Here is a 26,982-nt window from a genome sequence, read left to right on the forward strand (position 1 = left end):
GCAGAGGTGGTGGCCCTGAGTGTGAACCGGTGGGGGTTGGCAGAGCTTGGGCACCTGTGCGTGGACAAAAGCTGGAGGCACGTCCTTCGAGCCGGAATCGAACCAGCGACCTAAGGATGTCCACAAGCGTGTGTGCGCTCTACAGTCCTCCGCTCTACCAGCTGAGCTATCGAAGGGTGCACACCTCAGAGGCTTTCCTAGTCGCCTTTGCCCAAAGGGAGGCGGGTCCCCTCCTCCTTAGGCCATGGTCAGGTGAGGAAGAGAAGGCAGCTTGAGTCCTGTCAAGCCACGACCGGCCTGACAGCTTCCTAGGCACTCAGGCTTGCTCCGACCTTCTGGGTAGGCCCAACCGAAGTTGTTGTGACCTGTCTGCTGTCTTTGCTTGCTCCATCGCCAGGGCAAGGCTCCCAGCTGCTGTCCACCTGCTTGCCCTTAGTGGTCCCACCTTTGTTTCTTGCCATAAGGACCTTGTGCCTGCCGTGGGGCCCACAGCAAAAGGCCAGGCCATGGCCGGCCTGGGCATTGTGAGGTCAATGTGAGTATGACAATTAATATTGCTTCCTCGGCTATACGTTTGCTGCATGAGTTTAATCTCAGCACTTGGGAAGGAGATGCAGGAGAAGAGCTGTGTGTTCAAGGCCACCCTGAGATGATAGACTGGATTTCATGTCAGCCTTGACTAGTGTTAGACTTTACCTCTAAAAACAAAACGAAGTAAAAAAAACCAATAATTTGCTTTCTTGAATTCGACATGGTCTGGCAAGAAAAATTCAGAGTGTATGCTTCAATAGATATTGGATTTGGTGTAGATAGAAAAGGATCCATTTCCCCTCCCCTGATATTCAGAATACAGGTCATCGAACAAATTTCCCCTGGTAATGCTGCCACTTATCCTTTGCAATTGATGGTCTCCTGCCTGGGTATCAAATCCTCGCTTCCCCTCACTGTTCTAGCAACCCTGGTCTGAGCTCTTGCATGATCAGATGGCAGGGTTCAAATGACACAGATTTCTTCATTGAGAGCTTACGTCTCCCTAACTCTTCCCTGGTATTGTGTTTTTGTTTTCCTACTGTGGCCTTGGATTACACTTTAGCCATACCTTGTACAGTTCCCTTCCCATCATCTTTCTCACTTCTCAGGATAGGGAGCAAGCAGCCCTGGAACGCAAAGATGTTCCTTTGAAAATCCCTCACGGTGTGCCTGGAAGCCCTTCCCTTCCATCGCGTGTCCGCAAAGCACATGGAGCAACTCACACGAATGTGAGTTCTGCAATAGTCCAGCACTGAGCCAGGGTCACAGAGACTCATTCAGGTTTGCCCATTTAATGAAACCTCAGGGTGCCTGTGGGGCCCATTTCTTGCATGGACAGGAGCCACCGTCGCACTCATATCCTTTCCTCACCTTTTCCCTATATGCGTGTTGAGGAGCTGAGTCATAGGAATCAGGAAAGAGAGTACCAGAACTTCTGACTGAGCTATGACAGAAGTTCTAAGCCAGGCTGTGCATCATGCTTCTTCTCTCTTACATGATATGGAGGGGGTTATAGGGGGAGTCGGACAGAGGATGATAGAGCAAGACAGGGGAAAATGTGAGAATATCTCAAATGAGAGACATAGAAGTCAGGTATGAGAAAATGAAAGACAGTCAATGATTGACCAAGTAATTGAGAGGAGACAGAGCTGTGGCTGCATGTGAGCAGGGGTGGTGTTGTGATATTTGGAGGCAGTGAGTGGCCTTTGTTGGTGGTGGGCAGAGTACAATAAAAAGCTAGTTGTGCTTTTCTGGTCTAAGCATAGGCTACTTTGTGTTAGCATTTTGTGAAAAGAGTTTGTGAGGAATGCTTGAGTGAACATTCCTTTTAGTGAGGGCCCTGTTTGTTCTGTGGTTTCAGGAGTAGTTTTTTTTTTTTTTTTTTTTTCTTGTGAGTGTGACTGTAGAGGCTGTGCCCGGGGCAGGGTGTAGCCTCTTTTGGACAAGGTGAGTATGAGATCAGGAATGGGCAACTGGTAGGCAGCAGTCAAAACACTCCATGGGATTCCAGCCTCAATGCATGTTGGAGGATATTAATGGGGCTCTGACTCTGGTTCTGTAGCCTTGATCTTCTAGCCTTAGGGTCCTGCTGGCTGGTGTCTGAAGATGGCTTCTTTTGAGGCTGACGTCTAGTGGCGGTCAGCTCACTGGACAATGTGAGGTGGGAACAGGAATTGACAAAATGTCGGCAGCAGCCCACCACCTTCCCGGGGTTCCAGTTCCGGTTCAGCTATCAGATAATGAAGAGAGGCGTTTTTGTAGGTGGATGTAAGGTGGTGATTTAGAGAGGGAAATAGATTTGTTTAATGGGTGCTTGCAGCAGTGGTATGTGGAGCTGACAGAGTCCTGAAGTTGCGCATGTACACCCTGTTTACATCACCCTGTTTAAGGCTAGAAGGGGATTTTTTTTTTTTTTTTTTGTGAACTTTGAGCAGTTTGGCCACGTGTATCTTCCCATCTGGAAGTTAGTGCTTGGTGTCCTTGTACTTTGGTAAGTGTTTGGGTTCCAGGCCCTTCAGCTTGCCTAGTACCATTTAGCTGGTGCCTCATAAAGTGTTGTTGGCATGCTTGCTGCCTTTGCTTCCTGGGTTCCCTTTGCAAGGCTCTCTCATTGTTGGGGACTAAGAATTATAAAACTACTTCATTAGGCTAACCTCCTTATAAGGCAAAAAGGGTTCATGCATCCTTTCTAGGAAGTGTTCTCTGTGTGTCTCTCTCTATATGGTCCATATGGTGTGTGCATGTGTTGAAGTATGTACATGTGTGTGCAGATGTGTATAGACCAAATGTTGTCATCTGGTATCTTCCTCAATGTTTTGCACATTATTATTATTATTATTATTATTATTATTATTATTAGTTTTGGTTTTTCAAGGTAGAGTTTCACTCTAGCTCAGGCTGACTTGGAATTCACTATGTAGTCTCAGGGTGGTCTAGAACTTGTGGTGATCCTCCTACCTCTGCCTTCTGAGTGCTGGGATTAAAGGCGTGAGCCACCATGCCTGACTCATCCACTTTATGTTTTGAGACAGGGTCCCTCACTGAATCTGGAACTCATGGATTGTGCTTGTTGCCAACTACTTCATCAATTGAGCCAGTCCCTTTCAGGCCAAGTGTTTTTTTTTTTTTTTCTCAATTTTTATTAACATTTTCCATGATTATAAAAAATATCCCATGGTAATACCCTTCTTCCCCCCCCCCCCCACTTTCCCCTTTGAAATTCCATTCTCCATCATATCCCCTCCCCATCTCAATCAGTCTCTCTTTTATTTTGATGTCATGATCTTTTCCTCCTCCTATGATGGTCTTGTGTAGGCAGTGTCAAGCACAGTGAGGTCATGGATATGCAGGCCATTTTGTGTCTGGAGGAGTAGGTTGTAAGGAGTCCTACCCTTCTTTGGCTCTTACATTCTTTACACCACTTCTTCCGCATTAGAACCTGAGCCTTGGAAGGTGTGATCGAGATGTTACTCAGTAGTCCAGTCACTTCTTTCCAGCACTATGATACCTTCTGAGTCATCCCAAGGTCACTGCCATCTGAAAAGAGAAGATTCTCTACCCAAAGTGAGAGTAGCATTAATATAAGGGTATAAATATTAAGAGAAGTACTTACTGGGCATTTTGATAAGCATAGTATATACTTATCCAGACATCAGTGTATGTTGCACCCTTAGGGCTCATGACTACCCCTGTTTTAAGTTTTCAGTATCAGGGATGTATCCCCCCCGCCCCCCATGGAGCTGGCCTCCAGTCCAATTGGAGCGCAGTTGGTTTCCACCATGACAGACGTGCTACTATTGCACCCATTGGGTCATTAGGCCTGGCTGGCCAAATATAAGGCTTGCAGTGTCCACTGTTGAGTATCTTCACTGGTGGTATCTCTTTCTCCCATTGAACTACATGTAGAATGGCTTCTTCCAGCTTTCTGTGTCAGCTGGTCTACATGGTGGAGGTTATCAGCTCAGTTCCAGCGGGATTTCTCAGTGGCCTTGCAGCCCAAGTATGTGGAGTCTTCAGCTATAGGGTCTTACCATCTATTCCTGGTGGGAAGCCAAGGGCCTTGGCAATGGCCTACAATGTTTTGGGGGCATCAGGGACCTCCCTGGCCAACAACTCACTGGAGGTATCCCATCCCTGGCACTGAAAATTTTCAAGCAATGATCTATGGCTCCCGAGTGTTCTGAAACCAGAGGATTCCATATGATTGATTTGCATCCTCTTAGATTTTGATTAGCCCTCCCTCCACCTTTCCTTTACTCAGTCTCTTCCCCTGACCTCACTTTGGTCAGGCCAAGTTTTAATTTTTGGTCTTTATTGGACTTTGCTCATAATTTTCTTCTACCAAGGATCTCTCCACTCCCTAATTGTTTAAAATCTCACCTTCCCCTCATTGTTGCACTTAAATCCACTCCTCCGGGTGTTCAGGTTTTAAATTTGTTGATCTTGAGTTACCACCGTCCTTTCATACTAGGCACAGGTACTTTCGATTGCCCTTTCATAGAAATTTTATTTCCACAACACAATGACAGTGACATCAGGATCAAGATAATATCTAGGGCCCTACTTCTTGGTGTAGAACAGAATTGGATTTCGGTGTTTGTTGATTGAAGGAATGAATTAAATAATGAGTGATTGCTTGCTCTGACTTGAGGTTATCGGAAAGGTTCCTGTGTCCAAGGAGCTTGGAAGAGGCACGTGGTTGCAAATAGTGCAAATGCTAACCCAAGGTGGTGGGGGGCGAGGCAGGTGGACAAAGTACAATTTCATCCCTGATGCTGTATTTCTGTTCTAAGTTGCACAGTTTGAAGGAGTGAAGCAGGAGCTCTCCATTCTGTTACTGTGTAGTTGTAGGATGGTAGTGCTTTCTGGCAATGTCAGTCCCATTCGTAGTCAGACCCAGCAAGATCAGAAGAACCAGTCTTCAGGCGGAATTCCAGTACTGTACTTGGAAAATGGGCTGAATTTTGTTTGTTGCCATCTTATATTGTAGTTAAGCAGCAGTAATTCCGTCCTTTCCTAAGAGAAAAAGGCTTTCCTAAGCTGTCAGGCCCTATAGCTCAGGGGTTAGAGCACTGGTCTTGTAAACCAGGGGTCGCGAGTTCAAATCTCGCTGGGGCCTTCAGCGTCTAGTTTTTGAAGAAAATTCAGTTCACTATCATCCTTAATTAAATTTATGGACACGTTCTCCTCAATCCTTCATAAGCAGCCGCGGACCTATTTTAGGTCCTCAGCACTAGTGACGCGGTGTCGCGCTTCTGCGTCCGCGCACCCCGGGTGTGCTCCGCCAGGTCCCAGCGCCGCGACCCGCAGCCCCGACGCGAGGGCGAGGGCCGGGCGGGCGAGACCCGCGCAGGCCCCCGCGGCTCTGCCTCGCCCACGCTCGCGTCTCCTGCTTCAGTGAGGAGCTTACGACTCGGCAGCGAAAATCAAGTGCGGGCCCTTGGGAGACGCGGCTCGGACTTTACTATGAATTCAAAAGAACCGGAACTGGGGATTTCTCTAGCCATCCAAAGCAAACTTTTTCTTCGAAGGGGTACTCCCCAAGGCACCGGGCTTCCTCCCCTCGACTGCAGCCCACAGCCTCAGCCCCCGAAAGCGCCAGCCGGGCAGCCGAAGGGAGAGGGCGCCGCCTGCGCCCGAGGACCGGCCGAGGCGTCCCGGAAGTGAGGCGGCGACCGCGGTCCCCGCTCCCGGGCCTGGGGGCCGCCCACCCCGCGAGGGGCGCGCTCTCGGGGCCGCAGGGCCGCGCCTGGCTCCGCTGGCAAGTCCCGTAGAGACGCGGGAGAATCCAGCTGCAGAACGACGGCTCCCGGCCCCTGCGGGCGCCGGCTTCCTCACAGCCTGGCCCCGGGCCTTCGGCGGGCCTTCCTCGGAGGGACGGGTCCCTGGGTGCCGCTCTCTGGAGCGGGCCTGCGGCCTCGAGCCCGCGGCTCGGCGGAACGGCGGTCGACGTGCTTTTCGGCTGGTCATCCTGTGGTCGCTGGTTTGACACTGGCTCGACTGAGTGTGTTTTGAATTTTAAAGCCTCTGTGCATCGAGCTTTCCTGAGAAAAGATCGCATAGCGTGCACCCTTCAAAACCGGATTTTTGTTAGGTACAATTCTGGGGACTGCTTCTTACACACCAGTGGAGAAGCCGTTTCACTTTAAAGAACGCCCTTTTGGCTTCCAGTTGGCCAAGGAGTCCAGAGTTCGTAGACTAAGGGCCTCATGGTACCTGGCGTTAGTGCCCCGAGGCCCCCACTCTGCAGGTCTGCGAAAAGATTGAGCCGAGTCAGGGCGGAGAGGAGTGGGATTTGACAAGAGTTGAGGTGAGGCTGGGAGGGTGGCGGTCTGAGGGAGGAAACTGAAGCCAGGGAGCGGCAGGAAGCGCAACTGCGGCTCCGAAGACTGAGGCTCCGCACTCACGGAGCCCTCGCCTGCAGCCCCGGGGCTCTCCCACAGCCTGCTCCTGCGCCCAGCCTCTGGTCTCGCGCATGCCCTGCGTGCGCAGCCTAGGCTCGGGGCTCGGAACTCCGCTTAGGCCCTCCCGCAGCAACCCGGTTCGCTCCGGGCACGCTGTAGACTCAAACATGAGTCTGCCTTCAAACCTGAAAATCTCTCTCCTGACCCCTTCCTCAGCCTGGAAGCGTCGAGGGGACAAACACAGTCAATAGGTGGGGAATTGTCAAAGGTAGGGACTGGGAAGATTAAATAAGACCAAAAGGAAAACAAAAACAAAAAAAACACTCAAAAAACGAAAGAAACCTTTAGTACAGTGTGATCGACAACTGTTGAAAGAAAAGTGTGCTACAGAGGAAATGCAAGCCTGAGTTAGCAAGTGTGGCTCGTTGGTCTAGGGGTATGATTCTCGCTTTGGGTGCGAGAGGTCCCGGGTTCAAATCCCGGACGAGCCCTTTTTCTTTTTCCTCTACTAAAGAAGTTCTCTACGAACTTTCTTTTGCTTTGTCCTGCAAAAGATGTTGATCTTGAATAACTTTATGGGTTGACTGAGCTGGTGACCAGTGTAGGAACGAAACTAAAACTCTGAGTCCTAGAGCTCCGATAGAGGACGCCCCCCCCCCCCCCGGGTCTTTCTAGGTCTTGGGAGCATCTCCAGGCTGCTTCTCTCCTGGAGGGTGCCCTCCAGGACCCTGCTAGGCCAGGACGGGAATTGTTTTGGCAACAGATCCAAGGTGACCTAGGGGGCAGGCGTCTCCAGAGAAATGAGGTGTGGTTTTCACTTTAGTGGCTACAAAGCTTGCCGCCCAATCCCCGAGCCCCCATTTCATAGAAGGACGAGGCGTGCACTCCTCCAGCATCCACAAGACTCAGAAGATCTCTGCGTCTCCCACCAGCTCCGCGTCATCCTCCCAGGAAGAAGCAGGTGAGCAACAGAACCTGCGTCGCCACCGTCCAGCTCCGGCCCCCAGTTCGCAGTCTGGAGGGTCCGCAGCCGCCCCTGCTGCTCCTCCACAGCCTGGTCTGGGGCGCTGTGGCCAGGCAGGTCGCTGCCTCGCGGGGCAGTGGCAGGGCCTGGGAAAGGTGCCTGATGGACCTGCCCGGGTCGCTGAGGAGTGGCAGCAGGGTGGAAGATAGATCAGTTCTTAAAGGAGGCATCCGTCCTGCATTCCCACCCGATTTTTACTTTCTGCTGGTAGACAAAGAGTGGAGAGTGAACACGCTTTGTCCAGGCTCAGAGGAGTCCGCAGAATACGCGGAGCAAGGAAGGCCCAGAAGGCCTGCGTTAGCTGGAAACTAAGGATGCTTTACTGGAAACTAAGGATGCTTTACTGGAAACTAAGGATGCTTTACTGGCTACCTGGGGCGGAGGCGGGGTGGGGCGGTCGTCAGATCTGTGAAGCAGTTTTTGCCTGGTGACCAACATCTAAGGACTGGTTTTCCCCTTTCTACTCTCCCTGTCTCCTTATCCTTAACTCACCCTCATCCTTGTCAATCTTTTGGAGGCACTGGCAGCAGCCTCTTCTCTAAGGCTTTCTTACTGGAACCTGGAATTTGGTTCTCTTGCTCTGAGACAAGCATGTCACTCTAACTGTGTGTTTGTAAAACAGCATCTCTAGGAAGAACATTAGAAACCATTTCAGTACTGTTGCTGCAGTTGGACATCTCCAGTAGGCCAAGGTCTTCCCTCTGTGAGGAATCTACACAACTTCCCAGGAGCAGCCTCAGCTATCTAAAGAGCTTCTTTACCATGATAATTTTTACAGCAACTCTTTTACACATAAAAAGGGAAGTAAAATGTTTGGAGGAATCATGGACATATTTCATGTTGGCTTCCTTTAACAATTTTCAGTAGCTTATTTAAAATTGGCTTTGATTGACTAGAAATTACTTGAGTGGAATATGCAAGTTGTGTGGTGCATGGGAAAGCATTAGTTACAGGAACACCATATGTTCCTTGGACAAGTAGTGTCTGTAGTCTTGACTCTCTTCACTGTGAAATGAGGGGTGGCAGATGGTCTCAGCGCTTTCCATTCTATTTTAAGTACATGGAGAGGTGTGGTGTTAGTAACATGACTGTTCTTCAGAGAAGATACTCAGGTAATGTGCAGTTGAACTCTAGCTTGGCAGGTGGGTGGAGTTCACAAGTCTAGGAAAAGAGGGATGTCTTTGGCCACAGCTGACCTATTTCAGGATGTTAGCAGGAGGAGGACATCTGGTCAAGAACTTTTCAGCTTGTTGGGGTACATGAGATTCACTTTTGCCCTGGAAGTAGTGCCAGTGTGACTTAATGTATGGATTACAACATGGACCAATGCAGACTGGTGAAAGTACACTTTTTTTTTTGGTGTTTTGAGGTACTGTCTCACTCTAGTCCAGGCTTACCTGGAAATCACTAGCATGTGTGAGGCTCTGGGTTCAACAAAAAAATTGAAAATATTGTGATGTTCACTGATCATCGAGTATAATTTCTTGTTGAATATATTTTTAAAGACAAATGAGGAAGTACCTAGATGCATCTTAATGAAATTCAAAACTTAGGGGACTATTTTCTGTATCAAAATGACCTCTTTGTGCCAAGTTGAAAAAAAAAACCCACAAATCTAGCTTTTTGTCCTGTCAACAAGATGGAAGGTAGTGAATTCTCCAAATTGTCAGGTGAAGGTCAAGGCAGAGGAGGGCCCTGACTGCTCCGAGGCTGAGGGCTGCTCCCACCACCACTGCACGGCTCTGAGAGCAGGCTTTGGATGAGGTGGCACTTGGGGACTCCGGGGTGTGCATGTGTGCTGTGTGTTAGGGCTTGAGTATCAGAGAAGGGCCGCACTGCTAAGTCATCTCTGGCTTTGGCAGTTGGCTGCTGCTTCTACTAGGGATGGCTGAGGCAATCTTGTTTTAAGGAGCCTGGCCGCTTGTCAGTCAGTTGCTTTGTCCCAGCAACGTGAACATAACTACAACTAAAATGTTGCAGTGTTTCCCTAAATATAAACTAAATAAAGGCACAGTTTTTATGAACTTATTTACCATCTTGTGTCTGAGTCTTACAGTGGTTTTTATTCAAGATTTACTGTAGTGTTCATACCATAGGACCGAAGAAGCTGAGTCAGAAGCTGCTGTGATGCACACTGAACGCTCCATCCACGCAGCTCCATGGCCTTTGTACTTTCCTCCTGCTCCCACCATGTTCTTCTACTAGGATGGATCCTCTCCCAGGCCATCACAGCCTCTTACACAGACACACTTCCTTCGGGCCCACTCACCAGCTTTGTAGACACACCTGGCTATATCTGAAATCCCAGTGGCTTGGGACCCTTGATCCATGCTTATCTCATTAGAGGTATGTACTAGGCCAGCTCCTTTTGAGACTAGATGGGATTAGGAAAGTTTAGTCAGGCTATCAGAGGGGATGCAGCCAAGCTGAGTCTGGAAAGACAAGGAGATTTTCTCCCTAGAGTGGAAGGGCTTGAAGTCTGACCCGTGGTTCATGTGCTGTGTGATCTCGGGGTTTCCTCATATCCAAAGCAGATGCACATAATACTTCTTTTACACAGTTCTGGGGATGGTTAGATGTAGTCACATGTATGAGAGCTTTTTAGAAGAAAAGCTATACTGATGACTATTAACTGTGATAACAACTTCAAGTGTAATTGTCTTAGTGGCTGTGGCTTGTTCTTCATTGTCACCTTCTCACAGGTGAGCAGGTTGAGCACTTGGAAATAACAGAGGACTAAGGATTGTGAAATGAACAGCACTCTTCAGATCTATCACTCAAGAAGCAAGAAGTAAGTATCCTGCTCATGCTTATTATTTGAAGCTATAGGACATACAGAATGAGCCTGGTGGCTTTCCCATTGTTTCTATGGAAGCAAAAAAGTCAACTCTGTGAGTGTCCAGTGAAGCACTTCTCTAGAAATGTTCACCTGGGTCTGTGCAGTTTGTATAGCAGTCTGCTCAGCATCCTCTTATGAAAGCAGGTTATAATTGGGAAATACAATTAAGAAGCATCCTATTAGAAGACTAAATTTCTTCCAAGATAGTTCTTAAAGTGGCCTTATGACCTGAGGTAACAGTTTCTGGATCCAACCTATGGGATGAGAACACCAAAACTTGAGTCCTGTCATGAGGGAAGGTTAGAACCATGGAAACTAGAAAGAGGCAACTTTGGAACAAAAGGCCATGCTTATTAAACTGTATCCCCCAGAACAAATATCTAATCCATGCAACAGGTTAATATTTAATTCAATCATGCCCAGGGAAAAGATAATGATTTCTCAGGTTTATTCAAAAAATGACTCTTTGGTTCAAATATCTTTATCAAAAGTAGGGATTCTGAGCCCTACCTGTCCTCCCCACCCCTTCATATGAATTCTCTATATAACCCAAACCAAGTTCACACAGCTGGCTTTTGTAAATTAATCTATCACACTGAGCAAACAGCTAGGCCATCTCCAGTTGGAGAAAGGTTGGCAGACTTTGTAAGATTCTTCCTTCTGGGTAATTATTTGTGTGCCACAAATCCAGTAATATAATGATTTCTTGTTTGTTTGTTTGTCACAGGTCTCACTCTAGCCCAAGCTGACCTGGAGCTTACTCTGTAATCTAGGCTGGTCTTGAACTCCAGGGATCCTCCTACCTCAGCCCCCTGAGTTTTGGGATAAAAGGCATTAGTCATGATACCTGCTTATAATGATTTAACATCTCCCTAAAATAGAGAAGAAAGAAGATTCCTTTTATCATTTCTCAAGAGCTGAGGGCCTCATATTGCATCACTCACAGCACTCTCCTGGGAACTTGGGCTGGAATTATGAGAAAAGAAGTGAGAGCCAGACAATTTGTGGTAGATGTGGATCTGTCTAGGCCAAGACACCACATCTTACTCATGTACTCAAATATATAACTGTAGATCAGTGGGATCTTCCTGTTCTTCAGACTCATTTTATCCTCTCTTAAACTAACCCCTTAGTCTTCACAAGAACCAGTGTTCTCTGTGAATCCCTTGTGGCAGTGTTTGTACTTGAAATGCATCAAACTTTATAGGCCATGGAGGGAGCTTTACAGTTCACATAACTATGACCAGTTTCATAAACCATCTTATCACTGTATATTGTCTAGGGCACTTTTGTTTTCTAAAGGGAAACATTGGGAGGGTGAGGCAAGAGCACCTCAAGTTTTTAGGCCATCCTGGGTTGTTATGAATATAATGATCCTGAGCAAATGTTCAGTTAATTAGGATTCTGCAAGTCAAAAACAAAGTTTAACTGGCTGTACTGACACTTTAGGGCTTTACAAGGCCAAAGGCAAACTGGCTTTTTAGGGGACAAAAATCCCTGTATAATGTTAGCCTAATGATATGTAAGCTTGGTTTACATATTTAGCATTTCAGTGAGATTGGACTATAGACCACACCATCATCTATTTCTTCCAGTGAGCACCTTGTACCATTCACTAAACTTACACAACTTTGTCTCTGTAATACCAGTGTCACTGATTTTTGCTGTTGAAACTGGGAAAGGCTCTGCCATGCTTCGTGAGAACCAAACACTTTCACACTTTTATAGCTATGAACTCCATCATTTTATGAATGAAAAAGCTCAGACTTGAGAGGAAAATGGAGTTCATCATTACAACTGTATGGAGGGTATAGTGTGAAGTGAGCGTCGTGACTCAAAGTAAATCATATGGGCCCTGTTCTGCTGAAGATGATACTTCAGCAGGAAGCACTGGCAGGTAAATGCAAGGCCCTCTGGCAGGTAGGGCTGTAGGAGAGCTGGTCCCACTGGTCTCTCCTTGGGGCTGAGCAGGATGGTGAGTGTCGACCACCCAGACCCCCTCCTAGTCACCAGAGAGAAACACATTGAGTCAGGAGACTTGTTGAAGCAGAATCTCACTTTATTGTGTAACAGGCAGGTGTTTATATAGCATTGAGAACAAAGGCGGGGATCTCAGGAAAGGATGAGGTGTAAGGGCCAGTAGCATATTGCGACTTTTGAAATGTTCAGTTGTAAGCACGCGCGTGAATTCTAACTTTTTTTTGCAGAAGTAGCAGGCCAGAGGCAATTTGGCACCCTGCTGAGTCATAGCTGGCCAGAGACAGGTCGCCAAACTTTAGCTAGGCTCAGAAAGTTCCACTAGGCCTCGCGTCCAGGCCTCTCAAGGCCCAACATCTCCCATGATCTTTTGTTTTTGTAAGAGCATTAGTCACCATGGCCCCTGTCTTAGGTTGTCTCCCTCTGGGGATCTTACCCATCACTGGGTACCGTGTGTTTAGCTCGCTGAGAACCCACTCCATGGCCTGTCTTAGGTTGTCTCAGTCAGTTTGAGATCTTGCCTGTCATTGGTCACATGGAGGGCAGAGGAGGTGGTAGTGGGTCATATGAGGAACTTAATTCCTGAGTTGCCAGCCTGTGGTAATGTATCTCAACCTGATGGAGCTTTATTGCTTCTAGCCATTGGTGAATGAATTGTGTAATTTTATTAATTACGCAAGGCCTGACAGGATAAGGAGAAAGAGAAGGAGGGGCTTGAGTAGGTGGAGAAAGTAGGGTAAGAAGTCATGTAAGCTCATCCACAGTGGGTTGTCTCGAAGGTCCTGCCTTCTCCTCTTCAGGGCCTCTTGAAGCCTTTTGATCTTGTCCTGAATGATTCCTGATCTATTGGCATAGAAACAGAATATGCCTCCCTTTTCAGCTGTTAACAAGTCTAGTCCCCTCCTGTTTTGTAGCACTACCTCAGCCAGGGAATCTAGCTGTTGTTGAAGATCAAGGATAGTGTTGGATACGGCTTTTATGTCACTGATCAATTGGAGAGAGAGAGTTTTCTGTGGAGATGGATTTTCATACCCATCCCAGCTGTTCAAAAGAGGTTATAGGGAGGGCTTCATCTCCAGGAATGATATCTTCATCTGGGTTTAAGGTGGCTGGGGAACAAAGGCCCATCCAATTGGTGGGCAGAGTCATAGGCCATCCCACCTCCACAAACATAAACCGTTCCAGAAGGCAGGCAGCGTTGAGCACTGGGCTCAGTTGTGTTGAATGTATAGAAGGAAGGATGAATATATCCCACATCTGTATTGGAGTTATTAGAGGAAGGTGGGGCCCAAATGCAGTTTCCAGAAGGAGACACTGGGAGCAGCTGGACTGGGATGGGGAATGTGGCAGAGCAATTTCTTAGGGTAGTATGGGCATCTGTAGTTGTATCATTGGCATCATTGGTGACTACTGCAAGTGGCCAGGGAGGCCCAGAAATCCTCTGCAAGGGAGGGAGCCATTTGGTTTAGCAGGGTGAAGACCATTTTTAATATGGATTCAGTATGGGGGTTGAGGGCTAAATTGCCCCGATTTTTAGGAAGAGCAATAGGGTGATAATTAAGGTCTGGGTACTGGGCCAAAATGACCTGTTCTATCCATCTGACCCAGATAGAACTGTAGGTGATGGATGAGGACCAATGTTTTTGAAAAGGGGATAATTGCTTATCTTCTTTAGAAAAATTTAAAATATTTAGGGTGAATAATGCCTTTTATAGTTGGTCATGTGGGGGTAAGGATTCCCCCTTTTGTTTTTGTAATTGAGAGTCTGATTATATCTTTCAACAATTGCTTGACCCCAGGGGTTATGTGGGATGCCTGTGGAGTGTGAGATTCTCCAGGTCTGGAGAAAATTTACAAAAGCCTTGCTTACAAAGCAGGGGCCATTATTTGTCTTAACATGGTCAGGTAGTCCAAGGGTGGCAAAGCATTGAAGCATATGGCTAATAGCATGTTTAGATTTTTCCCTGGCATGTGCCAATGCCCAGCAGGCAAGGAACAGGTATCAACTGAAAGAAAAATATATTTAATTTTTCCAAATGGAGAATAGTGTGTGACATCAATTTGCCAAAGATGATTAGGGCAGAGCCCTCAAGGATTGTTTTCTTATAGTTTTAGTGGCGATATAAACCTCAGCTTCTGCAAGTATATCCTGACCTAGGAGGTTGTCCATTAGGCTGGACACCATCAGAGGGTGCACCTCTCCACGGTTACCATCAGGATCAGTCCAGGGCTGCCAGTTGGCCGATTCCCAGGATGTTGACTGTCCGCCCACACCAACTAAAGGCAGACCAGGGACTAACTGCCATGAAGGAGTGGCTTCCTCCTTTTTAATTAGTATTACACTAAGGCATAGAAGCCATTTATCAGCCAAATTGTTTCCTCAAGAGAGACAGTGCGGTTGGCCCCAGTGTCATTTTTAGCCTTAGTCCAGGAATCAGGGGCATGGCACAGTGTGTAAAGGGTCTGAGGATAGCCCCTGGGGGAGTTTAAAGGCTCACCCTGAAGGCTGAACTTGGATTTGCAATCCTTGGCCCAATGAAAACCTTTCTTGTACCTGGGGCAGGGAGTACATGGCACATTAGGGGCCACAGGGACTGTTGAGGTGTTTTTGGTCTGATTGGGGCACTGTCTCTTAAAATGACCTTCTTTGCCACAGCCAAAGCAATATCATCCCTTACTCCTCGAGGTCTGTTGAAGGGTACAGACCAGGGCAGCCATGTCTTCACAGCGAGCAGCCTGCAAGGCCGACACCATGGCCCTAGCTTGATGGGAGCTGGATCCCACGTCTTTGGTGGCTATAATCCATTTACTCATACAGTGACCTTTTAGTCCAGCGCAGGCCAACTTATGGTCACTCGTCATGCCTTCCCAGACCAGCATTTTAATGAACTGGTCTTGCAGCAGGCCAGGGGGAAACTTTCTTTGTAGACTTTTTTCAACCCTCTCTATGAAGGTAGCCAAGTCTTCACTAGCTTTTTGTGTGATTCCTGTGATGGGGGGCTCAGATGGACCTTCCTCCAGTTTCCTCCATGCGGCCATTCCCAAAGCCCGCACCTGATCCCGGTATGGATGAGGGATGGCAGCTTGCTGGAGGCCCATGGAAAATGCATCAGTGGTGCCCAAGAGCATGCCGAAGGTGATTGGGATTGGGGGCTGAGCGGCCTGATTCCACCCAGCCTGAGTGCAGCACTCATTCTGAAAGAAGGCACACCACTTTATGTATAGGGGGCCAGAAAGAACAGCTTTAGCAAGGTTTTTCCAATCTTCGGTGGTACACTGATGATGAGCCAAACCCTGGAGGATGTTCTCCGCCCAGGCAGAATTAGGTCCAGCCTCCGACACAGCCTTTGTAAGGTCCTTTAGATCATGAGCCTCCCAGGAGTACCAAACAGCGGGGCGATTACTGCTAGGGTTAACGTTGACAGGGAAGTGGTTGGTTGTTTCTCCACTGGGGGTGCCATCCCCATAGTAGGCCAGAGGTGCGGGGGAGGGGGTCTGAAAAGCATTTGTCTGAAAAGGATTTGTAGGGGGATCTAGGGGTGTAGGACCCTTAGAGGGCCAAGGAGTGCTTCCAAAGGGGTCTAGGGATGGATACAAGGGCTCAGGAGAACTTGAGGGATTTGGGTTGGACGAGGACTATCCCATAATTTGTGAGGGTACACTCACCCGCAGACTGATTGGCCTGTCAGTGTTCTTCTGTTGGAGAGATGCCCCATGGTTGGGTGCCAGTCTGTCGGGCTCACCTGCAGGTAGGGCTGTGGGAGAGCCAGTCCCGCCGGTCTCTTCCTGGGGCTGAGCGGGGTGGTGAGTGTTGACAACCCAGTCCCTCTCCTAGGCACCAGAGAAAAACCACACTGAGTCGGGAAACTTGTTGAAGCAGGATCTCACTCAGGCTGGTGCTTATATAGCATTGAGAATGAAGGCGGGAATCTCAGGAAAGGATGAGATGTAAAGGCCAACAGCATATCACAACTTTTGAAATGATTGGTTCTAAGCGTGTGTGGGAACTCTAACTTCTTTTGCAGAAGTAGTAGGCCAGAGGCAATTTCGCACCCTGCTGAGTCCTAGCTGGCCAGAGACAGGTCGCCAAACTTTAGCTAGGCTCAGGAAGTTCCACTAGGCCTCATGTCCAAGCCTCTCAAGGCCCAACAGGAAAACAATCTCCCCCTCTCCAAACTCACAGAAATAATGGTTGCTTGTAAATTGAGGTTATGATACCTGTTAAAGATGATGTGATCTCCTTACATTCAAATTATTGTTCATGGATTTTGTGTTGATACTTGCATGTCACGGTGTCTTTATATCTAAAGAGTAGAATGTTTAGATACTCTAAACAGGTCTGCCAGCTCAGATACCTGTTTGAACAGTAGCATCCTCACAGCCTGTGGGCTGGCGCCTGCTTACAATAATCAACTGCCATTGTACTTGAGGGAAGCTATTCCTACCCACCACTGCCACCTAGTGACTGTTTTGGACATTATTACATCTTGTTCCATTTTCTTATTTTGTTTGGGAAAAGGTTTCATTGCATAGTCCAGGCTTGAACACACAGGCTGGACTCAAATTTATAATAGTTCTCTTGCCTCAGACTCCACAGTGAGATTACAGCCATCATGTGCCATCACACCTAGTTTTTCCTAATCTTTGAACTCTGGAATAAGGACATCAGGCAGTAGGATAGTGACCTCCAAGGTCACTTGCAGTTTTTCTTTCTTTTTAGACAGAGTCACATGTATCCAAATCTGACCTTAGTCTCATTCTGTCGTTGATGATGACCTTGAAATTCTACTCCGTCTGTCTCCAGCTCTGATCGCTGGGATTAGTTGATATCAGGCACCTTTAGGGTGGTTTGTTTATAGAAAAGTGCTGGGATTTGATATATGTTCCAGCACATTGAGTTCATGAGGTTCTGCAAATATAATCCAGGGCTTCTACATACCAGCTAGGCAAGAACTGCAGCAAATGAGCCACGTCCTAGCCCCACCTTTCAATTTTGAGAACCTGAGATGCCACAGTTGCTTTGGACTTTAGAAATCTGTGTTTGTCCACTACAGAGCAAGAGACTTATTTGATTATAAGTCAATAAAACTTTGACAAGACTTACCAAAAGCCTAGAAATTAAAAGCATACCCAGGAGTCATAAAAGCATAATGTAAGTGTAAAGAACTGGACCAGCGGGCAGCACGGAGCCGTGGCTGTGCTGGAGCAGTGGCACGAGGGGTGGCTCTCTTTGCACTCCTGCGCCCTTCATCAATAAACTCCTAAGCTGCACATTCATATGGCTTAATGGAAACCTTTCAACTGCAGTTTATTTTGTCATTTTGAAATGACTGAAAGATCCTTAGTGTATATTTTGGTGTTCTTCAACAGTATGCCAAATTAGTCTATGGTTCTCACAACAGACAAGGGAGTTCAATTTCAACTCAGTTATATGTCTTTGTATGTGCTCAGTAGAACTTTGGATTCCTTTTGCGTTTAGATTTATAGTCACACTGCTTGGCTCTGGAGTTGAGTGTTAGATCCATGACTTTCTTAAGGGCACAAAAAAATGAGACGAAAACATTCATTGATTTTTGTATATAAGAGTAGCACAAACTAAAAATTAATAATGACCTTAATGTCCATGAAAATGTACCATTGAGTAAGTTTAGTACTTATAAAAATTATATTATTTTTAAGAATTAGCCGGGCATGATGGTGCATGCCTTTGATCCAAGCACTTGGCAGAGATAAAAGAATCGCCATGAGTTTGAGACCACCCTGAGACTACCTAGTGAATTACAGGTCAGCCTGGGCTAAAGTGAGATCCTACCTCAAAAGACAAAAAAAAAACCCACAAAAAACAAACAAACAAAAAAACAAAAAAACAAACACAAAACAAAGGCTGGAAAGATGGCTTAGCAGTTAAGGCACTTGCTGCAAAGCCAACGGATCTAGATCCAATCCTCCAGGACCCATGTGAGCACAAGATGGCACACACATCTGGAGTTCATTTACAGCAGCTGGAAGCCCTGGCATGCCCATATTCTGCCTCCCCCAGCCTCTTTCTCAAATAAGTAAAAATTAAATATACATATGTATGTATGATATTAAAGAAATCTGAGAATTGAAAGGCATCTATCTTGGGATCATGCATTTCAGAATACATCCTTAATTCCTTGCAAAAAAAATCAAGAACATCCCAAGCCATAAAAACCACAATAGATCCATATGACATTATATCATCTATCTACAAATGCCCTCACATCCATCACTGCTCTCAGCTTTTCTCACTGGTGCATGGCTAATTAACCTGAATGCCTGGAATCCCATCTAGAACAGTGTTATTATTGATGTCTCCCTAGCTACAGGGTTCCTCAGTCATTCTTCATAGCCTTCACCTATATTACTATCTCTACTCATAAAACTGAATTTCCCATCCCTTCCTAATTTTATGTCTTTTTTCCCTCTGAGACAGGGTTTTTTATGTTGCCAGTGCTAGTATGGCCAGAACTTCTAGGCTCAAGCAATCCACCTGTTTCAGCCTCCCAAATAGCTGGTACATACAGGTATATATCATCTGACTTTGGTGTATCTTAATGACCTTGCATCTTAGGTTCTAGCAAGTCCCTGATCCCATTCAGATTTATGTCATGTTTGTTAACTAGTTAATTAATAAATGAAATTTAAAAAATATGAATGAAATTTTAACACTATGATTGATAAGTTGACAGGGAACATTCAGTGATTCTAATGGATGGGGAAGAATGGCTGGAGCTGGAAGATGTGTTGGGAAAAACTTAAATAGATTTTCCAAAACAATGACTTATAAGAGAGGTGAAGTTAGTGAGGACAGCCATAGCAAAGACACAACTAGGTGCCTGAGGATAATGATTCATGATGCCCTATCACAGACAAGAGCCTGCCCTTATTCTCATCTGGAATGTGGTACTGTGGTCCTACCACTCCTCTATTTCCCAGTAGACGATATGATGATGTTTTCAATCTTTATTCAGGGCACCAATTCTGGGTCAGGTTAACCGCAGGAGCAAACACTTTCTGATCCAGTCAGAGGGCTGGAGTAACAGATATTGTGACAGCATGATGGAGCATCAAGGCCTGGCCTTACCTTGCAAAGACACAAAACCTTTATTCATGGTAACAAGGGCAGCATGAAGACCACCTCTTCAGGTCACTACTTTCCAGCATAGGAGTCTCTCCACTGTCCATGCTGATGTTATACCATGGCACGTTTCAGATGCACTGTTACTGCCTGTGACAATGACTTAACCTGTCCCTGCTGATGAGTTCTTTTTCCATCCATAACCAGCAGGCTACTGGCCAGAGCTGCCTTTGCTTTATTTATGTTTCCCCTTCATGTCCAAAACGCTGAGGACTATTCATTCTTTGCCAGGGATTCAGAAAGCGAGCTTCCTTTCTGTTTTATTTTTTCTTTCAGGTTTTTTGTTTGTTTGTTTGTTTCGAGGCAGTGTCTTGCTATAGCCCAGACTGACCTAGAATTCACTTGGTAGTCTGAGGGTGGCCTTCTTCTCACAATGATCCTCCTACCTCTGCCTCCCAAGTGCTGTCTTCAGTTTTTTTTAAAAAAATCTCCCATTATTGGAGCCGGGTGTGGTGGCGCACGCCTTTAATCCCAGCACTTGGGAGGCAGAGGTAGGAGGATTACCTTGAGTTCAAGGCCACTCTGAGACTCCATAGTGAATTCCAGGTCAGCCTGGGCTAGAGTGAGATCCTACCTCAGAAAACCAAAAAAAAAATGTTTATTACTATTAATCATCAAGATGTTTCGTATGAATACATCATGGGTTGGTACCCTCTTTTCCCTTGTCCCTGCTCACATTCTGTTGGGGATACTCCTCAGTGGGGTTGCAGGTATTCATTATGGGGTTGTGATTTATGCATTGTGGGGACAGTAGTCAGTTATTTGGGGGGAAGAGGGAATGCCTCTGGACATGATGTCTTAACCTGTGGCTCTTAGAATCTTTCTGCCCCCTCTTCCACAAAATACCATGAACCGTGCTGGGTGAGTTTGAAGTCTACTTCAGTAATGAGCTCTTAGGAGCCTCTGGATCTCTGCTTTGGTATGTGTTGAGTGTCTTCAGGGACTGTCTCCTATACCCTGACACTGACTATTAGGTTCAGCATGGAAGCAGCACTCTTGCTCATCTCCCCAATTCCTCTGTGGTTTTATCTGTGACTTGGCTGAAGTGCGAGGGGTGGTTTATCTCCTCCCGTGTCATTACTTTCTGAGAAAGAACAGATTCTCCAATAGAGTGAAGTCAGCATAGTATGAATAAGATAAGCACCATTAAGTTAGGGAGGATTTGATGCATGTAACCCCTCTTTTAGCCAAATACTAGTGAGAGCTTGACACTGGAGAACACAATCTTTGTCTCCATAGGATTCTGATCTGGTTCCCAATTCCAAATATGGGTTCCTTTACAGTGAGCAGATCTCTTAGCCAATCAGAAAGCTATTAGTTACCCACTGAGGCTGTGTGCCACTATTGCACGGGCATGTACATCATTTCAGGATGTTTGCTTTTGAGTATCTTAGATCTCTGGTTGCTCAGACTATTGTTGGCCATTTCCCCCCATAGCTCATGTAGCGCTTTCCAGCACTAGACAGGCTCACTGCCTGGAGACTGGCTTTCTTCTGAATTCCAGCTAGGCCTCTCTTTGCTCTGTGTCAGCAGCATATGGTGTCTTTAGCAATAGGATATCAGCTTTTGCCTGAGGCAGGTAATCAAGTGCTTTTACAGAAAGCTGTCTTGGTTTGGGGACCTTGTAGGTCACTCCGATCAGTAGCTCAATGTAGGTAGCAACCAATCTCTGGTACAGGGAGTTGCAGGTCAAAGACAGAAAAAAAATTCTGTTAAACTTAGGCTTCATCCCACCCTCACCAGATCCGTACTTTTCAGGAGCTCCCTGCTTACTCCTTTTGAGGGTTATATCTTTTAGGCTATCTCCAAGGAAAAAGTTTTCTATGGTATCAGCTCATTTTGGATTTAGTTTTGTGTTTTTCCCCCAACCCCCTCCCCTTCCTTTTTTTTTTTTAATTATTTATTTATTTATTTGAGAGTGACAGACACAGAGAGAAAGACAGAGGGAGAGAGAGAAAATGGGCACGCCAGGGCTTCCAGCCTCTGCAAACGAACTCCAGACGCGTGCGCCCCCTTGTGCATCTGGCTAACGTGGGACCTGGGGAACCGAGCCTCGAACCGGCGTCCTTAGGCTTCACAGGCAAGCGCCTAACCGCTAAGCCATCTCTCCAGCTCCCCCCTCCCCTTCTCCCAAGCCCTTCCATCCCTATTGTCTGGGCCTTGAGTTGCCTATCAGGTATGGCAGTAACTCGAGCAGGTCCAGGTTAGGAACTGCAGATAAGTGACACCATGCCGCATTTGTCTCTCTGTGATTATGTGAGTTTGCTGAGTATGATCTGTTCCAAGTCTGTCCATTTTTCTACAAATTTTATTGTATCATTTTTTCTTACTGTTGAGTAGAATCCCACTGTATAAATGTACCACAACTTTGTAATCTATTCATCCAGTGATGGGCATCTAGGTTGATTCCAATTCTTAGCTAAAATGAATTGAGCAGCTATAAACATGGTTTAGCAAATATCTCTGTATTGATGCATGAAGCATTTAGGATAAATGCCCAGTAAGGTAATAACTGGGACTGTTGGTAGCTCTATGTTCATCCTTTTCAGGAATCTTCAAATTGATTTCCATAGTGGTTGTACAAGTTTACATTCCTACCAACAGTGGATGAGGGTTCCTCTTTCCCCTCATCCTCACCAACACTTGTCATTAGATTTTTTTAATGATTGCCATCCTTACTGGATGTGGAGGTAAGGATGATGAGTTTATTTACATTTCTAGAGTTCTTACCAACTAACAAGAATTTTCAAGAAAGGAATTTTGTCCATTAAATTCTAGGCCAATGTTTCTTGTGTGAATATGAGACTTTGGGTAGAATAATTTAGAGCCAAGTGCCAACATAACAAATAGCTTATACCCCCCTCCAAACCATCCAGCATGAGACTGCCACAGCCATTAGAGTGGGCCTTTCTTGTTTAGAACAGGGAGTATTTTTATTGTTGGCTTATGCCAACAAGAAAGGATAACAAAAATTCCAAGATTTACAGAATGGTGACATTTGAGGAATAAAATAAATAGCTTAGATATCACATAGTTTAAAGGCAGACTTCCAATCTCTTAGAATTATAATAAACTTTGCAAATAAGCAAATGTCTAGTGAAACTCACTGTAACCATGCATCACTTTGTCCTGATTGAGGAAAGTGGGGGACTAGAAGAAAAATGAAGATGGCAGAAATAATAATTGGCCATGTTTTCTAGTATCTTACTATGTGGTAGTGTGGTGGTTTGAGTCAGGTGTCCCCCATAAACTTAGGTGTTCTGAATGCTAGGTTCCCAGCTGATGGATATGTGGGAATTAATGCCTCCTGGAGGGAGTGTATTGTTGGGTGGGGGGCTTAAGGGCTTTATAGCCAGTTTCCCCTTGCCAGTGTTTGGCACACCCTCCTGTTGCTGTGGTCCACCTTATGTTGGCCAGGGGGTGATGTCCACCCTCTGCTCATGCCATCGTTTTCCCCTGCCATCGTGGAGCTTCCCCTCGAGCCTGTAAGCCAAAATAAATCTCTTTCCCAGAAGCTGCTCGTGGTTGGGTGATTTCTACCAGCAATGTGAACCGGACTGCAACAGGTAGGCATTATGCCAATACCTTCCATTAATTTTATCATTTCTTCTTCACCATATTGCAAGGGGTAGGTATGATGGGTTTAATTTAATTTAAATTTTTTGCATGTGTGTGCACATGTGTTTGTGTGTGCATGGGTATACCAGGCTTTCTTGCTGTTGTAATGAACTCCAGCTGCATGCATGTGCCACTTTACATGGGTGCTGAGGAATCACATCAGGTTAGCATGCTTGGCAAGCAAGTGGTTTGACCACTGGGACACCTCCCAGCCCATTATTATTATTATTATTAACCTTATGAGGAAATTGGCAAAGAGGTTAAGGAGTTCCCTAAAGTCACTGTGTTACTTTACTTTTTGCTGGGACAAAATACCTGACAAGAAGCCATTTAAAGAAGGACAGGGTTTACTTTTGCTACAGTTTCAAGGGGATGTATCCCATCATGGTGGGAAGACATGGTGGCAGGAGCCATCTGGAAGCAGAGGCAAACAGAAAATGTGGCTGGACTATAAATCCTCAAGGCCTTTGCTTATTGACCCACTTTCTCCATTAAGGTTCCACCTCCCAAAGGTTCCCCAGCTTTCCACACCCTACCACCAGCCTGAGACCAAGTGTCTAAACAATTAGTCTACAGGGGGCATATGACATTCAAACTACCACAGTCACATGGTATGTTAACTAACTTTTCATTCTATGCTAAAGCACCTAAGATAATTTCCTCACACAGAGGAAAGATAAACTTTGGCTCAGGGTTTCAAAGTTACAGTCCATGTCCACATGGCCCTATTGCTTTCGTGCTGCGACAAGGCAGATACAATGCAGGAAAACCTGGTAGAGGAGCTGCTCATCTCAGCATGGTGACATGAAAACAAAGAGGAGGCAGAAGGGACTGAAGTCCTGAAATCCCCTTTGAGGACATGTCCTCAGTAACTTTATCCCAGTAGGTACCCAACAAGGTTCTACCCTCTCCCAGTAACACCACCTGGACCCAAGCTTTCAGCACATGGGCCTTTGTGGAACCTTCAAGATCCAACCTGTAGTAGCCAGTAGAGAGGACCTAGGGCTTTGTGAATTACAGCATCAAAAGAATTTCTTATTGAGAATCAGTGATGCTGTTTGTAAAAACCTTGGAGAAAATCCTGACCAAAATGTAAGTGTTGAGATTATTTGCAGCTTATTTCATTTTCTCTTGCAGCCATAGCCTTGAGATACACCTAGGATATCCCCATTGAACTACTGTCCCCAGATATTTTCCTGTATTATTTACTTACTTGGTTACAGTAGCTAAGGTATAGGTTTGCTCTAATAAGCATGATGTAGATCTTCTCTGTAGCCAGTCTCTTTTTATATTTCATATTTTTTTTCACAAAGAAGCAGGATAAAGAAAATGTAGATAAAACATGTAAAATAAGAAAAACAACACGTGGCACTTTGTTCTGCCAAAGCTAAAGCACAAGTACTAAGTTCTCCTTCAGAAGCTGTGTTCATTGGTCTTAGAGAGATAAGGCATCAACATGGGCTTCCCTGCCCCCATTCCTCTCAGAACCGCTTCCCTTCCTGTCTACCTAACTCAGACAGTATCCTGCATCTACATCTGCAGGCACAGAAATAGGGGTTTTATGTCTTTCTGTGAAAAGGTAAAATGTAGTTGTGAGTATAGGGGGGCATTTAAAAGAACGATACCAATGTTTAGTACTGGTCACTGCTACTCATCAAGGGACAGGCTTTGTGTGCCACCACAACTGGCCAAATTTCTTTGATCTGAGTTCATACAAACTGTTGGGAATTGGAGTTTCCAGGGCACCAAACCCTCCCCTAAGATCATACAAAGCGATTACTTTACAAGACAACTCCAGTTTTGTACAGATTTATCTTTTATACTCTGACCACACAAGCCTGGACAACATCAGTTTTTCCCAAACTTACTTACTGGTTACACCAAGTGATGTCTAGCAAATAGAAAGGCTTTTTAAAAAACTTAATTTATTTGACAGAGAAGGAATGATTGTGAAAGAGGCAGATAGAGAGAATGGGCATGCCTGTGCCCTTAGCCACTGCAAATAAACTCCAGATGCATATGCCACCCTGTACATCTGGCTTATGTGGGTACTGGGGAATTGAATCTGGGTCCTTAGGCTTTGTGGCAAGCGTCTTAACTGCTAAGCTATTTCTCCACCGCAGGCTTTTGTTTTCAAAGCAATGCATATTGCAAACTGTTCACTTTTGGTGAAAAAGGGATCTGGAGTTGGGAGTATGGAAGGGTAGGTAGATAGATAATGAATGTTAGGAGAAAGAGGAGACTATGGAGCTGAGGAATTTAAATTTTAGCTTACCATTCTCAACAGCTCCATCCTGATCACATCCCTTACCATCCTTTCTCCTGTTCCCTACTTTCTTTTTAGGCACTTTCAAGGTAATTATGGCTCTGCAGAAGATCCACTCCTTGCTTTTGGTCTTGCTGTTGACTGTACTGGGGCTAGGGCTAGTATAGCCCTCCTTTGGCCAGAATCCCATGTACCAGCATTTCCTGTGACAACATATGGACTCTCAGAACCAATGTGGCACTAATAGCTACTGTGACTCCATTATGCAGAGACATGGGATGATGACTTATCAGTGCAAACCCTTCAACACCTTCATCTGTAACAACATTGGGAGCATTATTAACATTTGCAATGCTTACAATATTCAGTGCAGAAATTGTCAGATGAACTGTTGTGGGGGTGTGTCAAGAGTTGCACAGACTGTATGTTGACAGAAGGTTCTGCCCCCAGCTGAAGATAAGCACTAGGCAAATTGTCATTGCCTGTACTGGTAACCCCTTGCTACCAGTGCACTTTGACAGATAAATGCGATTCTGCAGGGTTGTGGCCAGTGGTTGATCTCTGATTCACTAAGAATAGCAATAATAATGTATTTGAAAGATCTCAGGCTTGTTTCCTCTGCTCATTTCTCATACCCATGCATACGTCCACTGTAACCCATGCTATTAACTATATTACACCCAGGGAAATGCAGACATAAACCTGCAGTGAGTCTGGCTTTCCTTCAGCAAGCTTCTTTTCCTAACGCTGGTCAGCTGAGCTTTCTCAGATCCTGTGCTCTGGGATTTAGTCATTGCTGTACTCAGAGTGTTTTAGCCATTCTGAATGGCTTGTGTCCAAGATCTCTCTTGTTGATTCCCAGCACCTTTGTGACCTGCAGCGGTTGCTGCTTCAGACAGAAGCTCAAGGGCAAAAGATTAGCTGAGGACCATGAAGTTAGGGGAAGACCTGAGACATCAATCCAGATGAGCTGACTTCTCATACAGGACTTCCCCTCCTCCTTACAGGAAGTGCTTTGACAGTGTCTGCGTTGTTGTGTCAGAAGTCAGCCACTGGGGAAGCACTGAAGGTTGGAAACAACACACTAACCAGGACAGCTTTGTGTTAATTGTCGTTGTTGCTGTGTCTGTGACTGATGAGATAAAAAAATGATATAGTTATTTACTTTTCCATCCCCACTTTTTATCATCCTAGTCAGTCAAGATGGTAAAGAATGTACTAAATAACAAAAAATCATTTACTCCTGAAATAAAGATTTTTCATGTTTTTCTAATTAGGACAAAAAACTTACCTGCAAATATCTACTATTATGGTGTTATTTCTTTTTATTCTGTCCATTTTCAGGTTTCCTTTAGTCTATAAGCATGCAGGTCCCTTAGTATTCCGTACATTCTGATCAAAGACAAACACCCAATAGATTCATGACCACAACCCAGAAAATCTGTCTTATTTACTGCATAGGAAGTGATTTCTCTCACGGACAAGATTTTTTTTTTGTAAATTTTTTATTGTTATTTTTATTTATTTGAGAGTGACAGACAGAGAGAGAAAGAGGGAGAGGGAGAGAGAGAGGGAATGGGCGCGCCAGGGCCTCTAGCCACTACAAATGAACTCCAGATGCATGCGCCCCCTTGTGCATCTGGCTAACGTGGGTCCTGGGGA

The 26,982-nt window shown here is 45.7% G+C and overlaps 1 protein-coding gene, 3 non-coding genes and 1 pseudogene across 6 annotated transcripts in view; 4 read left to right on the forward strand and 1 right to left on the reverse strand.

Annotated features, from left to right (window-relative positions):
* Positions 1-82: 82 nt before the first annotated feature.
* Trnay-gua lies at positions 83-176 on the reverse strand. Its single transcript has 2 exons — positions 140-176; positions 83-118 (listed from the first exon to the last, which is right to left on the reverse strand). It is a non-coding gene; the product is annotated as a tRNA-Tyr (tRNA).
* Positions 177-5,076: 4,900 nt separating this feature from the next.
* Trnat-ugu lies at positions 5,077-5,149 on the forward strand. The gene has a single exon. It is a non-coding gene; the product is annotated as a tRNA-Thr (tRNA).
* Positions 5,150-6,853: 1,704 nt separating this feature from the next.
* Trnap-ugg lies at positions 6,854-6,925 on the forward strand. Its single transcript has one exon. It is a non-coding gene; the product is annotated as a tRNA-Pro (tRNA).
* A 375-nt stretch (positions 6,926-7,300) lies between these two features.
* The window catches only part of LOC101597588 (ribonuclease 4-like), an 85,812-nt gene continuing 66,130 nt past the window's right edge, over positions 7,301-26,982 (forward strand). Inside the window, exons 1-2 of one of the 3 annotated variants that reach the window (XM_045156730.1) lie at positions 9,764-9,804; positions 10,161-10,249. The gene's annotated coding sequence lies outside the window, so the exon portion shown is untranslated. Of the gene's footprint in view, positions 7,396-9,763; positions 9,805-10,160; positions 10,250-22,948; positions 23,003-26,982 lie in introns of those variants that run through there. The other 2 variants (XM_045156729.1, XM_004673006.2) reach the window with 2 other exon arrangements.
* LOC123462816 lies at positions 10,173-26,879 on the forward strand (annotated as a pseudogene).

Source organism: Jaculus jaculus, chromosome 8, assembly GCF_020740685.1.
Source record: "Jaculus jaculus isolate mJacJac1 chromosome 8, mJacJac1.mat.Y.cur, whole genome shotgun sequence".
In the NCBI taxonomy this organism is placed as follows: domain Eukaryota; kingdom Metazoa; phylum Chordata; class Mammalia; order Rodentia; family Dipodidae; genus Jaculus; species Jaculus jaculus.